The sequence below is a fragment of the Teleopsis dalmanni genome, chromosome 1 (assembly GCF_002237135.1).
Source record: "Teleopsis dalmanni isolate 2A chromosome 1, ASM223713v2, whole genome shotgun sequence".
NCBI classification, from domain to species: Eukaryota; Metazoa; Arthropoda; class Insecta; order Diptera; family Diopsidae; genus Teleopsis; species Teleopsis dalmanni.
In genome coordinates this window covers 47,040,400-47,043,580 of record NC_051846.1, presented here as the reverse complement: position 1 = coordinate 47,043,580, position 3,181 = coordinate 47,040,400, and the positions used below count along the sequence as shown (strand labels likewise).

The window sequence follows — 3,181 nt, the reverse complement described above, 5'->3', positions numbered from 1 at the left end:
ATTCATTATAAAAATTAAAGCAATAAAATTTAATTTAAAAATAAAATAAAAAATAAATAAAAATAATTTTATAGATGTAAGAAACTCTTAAAAACCATAAATTATATTTATTTTAGCATATACGATTGTATGTAGAATAACTACTAGATATGCCTTGTATTCGTAGTGTATGGTATGTCTTAATTACCTCTATCCGAAAGGTGTGCGTGGTGTCATCTAGAAATAATACAGTTACGCATTGTTGACGTTGTTTCTTGTCGCGCGCCAGTTCTGTGCCCCGAAATCGAAAACGTGAACTCAGGTTACTTAAACGAAAACGTTCAAGCATTTCAAGTTTCCATTGTGATTGTGAGATACTTTTTTAATCGCTGTGCCTTCAACTTATGATTTACTACCTTTTGTTGTTGGTTTGCTTAATTTAATAAATTGATTTGAACCTAATTTCGTTTGTTAATTTATTATTAATAACTTTTGTTTAATATTAATGTGACGCAGTTATTGGATGGATTCGTCTTGGTCCGTTACGCTTTTAGTGTACAAATGGGATTCACTAAAAATAGAATGTAAAGAAAAAATTTAGTGTAAAACTTTTTGTAAACATTTAATGCGCATGTTTTTAGATTTATATAGTTTATACTTTATACCTTATAACTTAAATAATATTAATATTAATTTTAAAATATATAAAAAAAAAACAGTTTTGATATTTTTGCTGTTTAACACTTAATTAGTATTCCACTGTGTCGTCATTGTTTTCTCATTGCTTTCGCGGCTCTTTAGCACGCAATTTTTTCCATACATAAAATACATTATTATTGGGAAGGAAAAAAAAAGAATATATACCATGTACACATAGAAAGAAACAAAAATTTTCTCATTTCCGGCACAGAACAATGATTCGACAAACTTGGAATTCAGCAAGTCGACACTTTTTACTATGAAGATCGACCGCCTAGCCAGGCCAGGCCAGTGCGCAACGCATTTGCTTTCCGTTTGTTTATATTTACTTTGCTACAATCTTTACGGCATACGGTGAGTCCATTAACGCCAGCCAGTGTCGGTAGGTAAGTGAACGCAGTGCATCCTCTGCCTCTGATTGCTGCAAGTCAGAAGTGGGGAAATCACTCACACTCAATTCAAATATTTTCACGCATTTACAGCTTGGAAGTGACTAATGATTTCAACAAATTTTTAAATTTTCAAATTGAAATACAAATTGGGCGCATATATGTCAACACTAGAGCCGAATTGATTGAGAGAGCATTAAATACCCATCAATATAAATTATGGAATAACGCGACAAAAGATTTACTTTGCGCAGTAAACAACAATCGTTAAATAATAAATATGCTTTGTTATGGGGATCGGAAACTTCATTCCTTCCTGAGTTGATTAACATAACATATTAGTAGTATACACTATAAATAAGCGAAAGCATGGCGCTTTGTTTACATTCGCCTATTATAATTTGAAATAATTTTTTAAAAGTAATGTTCTAAAATTATATTTGGTAAAACAAGGTAAAAACTTTATCTTGAAACAACTTTTTACTAATAAACAAACGTTTACTTTGGTATGGAAAGATTAGTGGTTGTACTTGAATAATTTTATTTTTTTGGGTGGAACGTCACATGTTAAACACAAACGCATTTAGTAGCAATACATTACTTTTTTAATTATTTATAATAGCAGGTAATGAAATGTATTTATTAGTTATAATACTATTTATAATATAACTAAATCTGACTTGATGAATACAACACTTGTCTTCAACCTAAAACCAAACGATGGATATTGAGAAAAATGGTTCATAATAACATCCAAATCTCTACCAATGCGAAAGATGAGAGACAAATCTATACATATGAGTTCAGATAATGCCCGCTTCGAAACTGTGTATTATTATATACTTCAGAATTGTAATTAGGCGGAGGAAGACACATAGGTAGCAATGTAAAACGAGATATATGCAATTAATACAACAGAATCTACTATATACATTTAAAACTTTCAAATTCAAAATCATGATGTGCAATTAAAAGCGATGCATTGCATCATGCAGCAGTATTAAGATACGTTTAAATAATCTCCACTTCAAAACTGTGGATAATATTTTATATTCCGCTGCAATCCATAAACAAAAAGTGTCAATTAATAATAGGTGTAGTAAAAAGAAACCCATTATATTTGCATTTGGATTATAAAATGGATGTATAAAAACTCTCCAACCAAGCTCCCGGAGGTTTTGGCGATTCATTATCGATATGTGTGGCCTGACGTTGTCCTAATAGAACGAAATTGCTCTCCTATTGTTCAAAGCTGGCAGTACACATCCGAGTAGACTTTTGCTGTAGGGGAGCAGCTCATATTAGATGATTCCCTGCCAATACCACAAAACACACAGCAAAACCTTCCTGGCAGTTAATCCTGGCTTGGTCACTAATTATCAATTCAACCGGTTCACCGCGATTTGATCACGACCATTTTCACTTGGCGTTGTAGTAAGTGATCCACCCGTCACCAATCGCTTTAAAAATGGGTCGATTTTGTTGCAATTCAATAGCGATTCGCAGATGGAATGGCATTTAAACATTGAGCATCTTTTTGTATCCAGCCTTATTCAAATTGTTGCAAATGGTTTTTAGTTTTTGTGCAATCTTTAGCTCTTGGGCAATCGAAATAGTGCTTACATGACAATAGCAGGACGAACTCAGCAATTTCGTTTCAGTGCGTGGCGCATCTTTGACATCGAAATTACCGGAACGCAATCGACGAAACCAAAATTGCGCATGATTGGCTGTTAAAGTATCAGAACTATAAACACTATTAACATTTTTTGCAGTCTGGCTTGTATTTAAGCCTTTATCGAAGAAAAACTTTAAAATATGGCGTATGTTCTCTTTGCTAGTGTCCATCTTTCAAACAAAACTGAGTCACCCAAATACCAAATTGTCAACAATATTTTTGGTATGAAATCTCATCTTTCTAACGCCATCTAGCGTAACTCGAGCGGACTTGTCCTACGCGGAATACAGACAAGTTGTACATTGGGAAAATAATGGATTTATTTTTACTAAACCTAATATTATAGAATCTACTATGTACATTTAAAACATTTCAAGGCTAAAAATATGATATGCGTTGAAAAACGACGAATGATATTAGATTGTTTCTCATAGCT

General features: G+C 32.6%; 1 pseudogene; it reads right to left on the bottom strand.

The window, feature by feature from the left end:
* Nucleotides 1-2,446: 2,446 nt before the first annotated feature.
* LOC119680648 lies at nt 2,447-2,915 on the bottom strand (annotated as a pseudogene).
* Between the last annotated feature and the right edge of the window lie 266 nt (nt 2,916-3,181).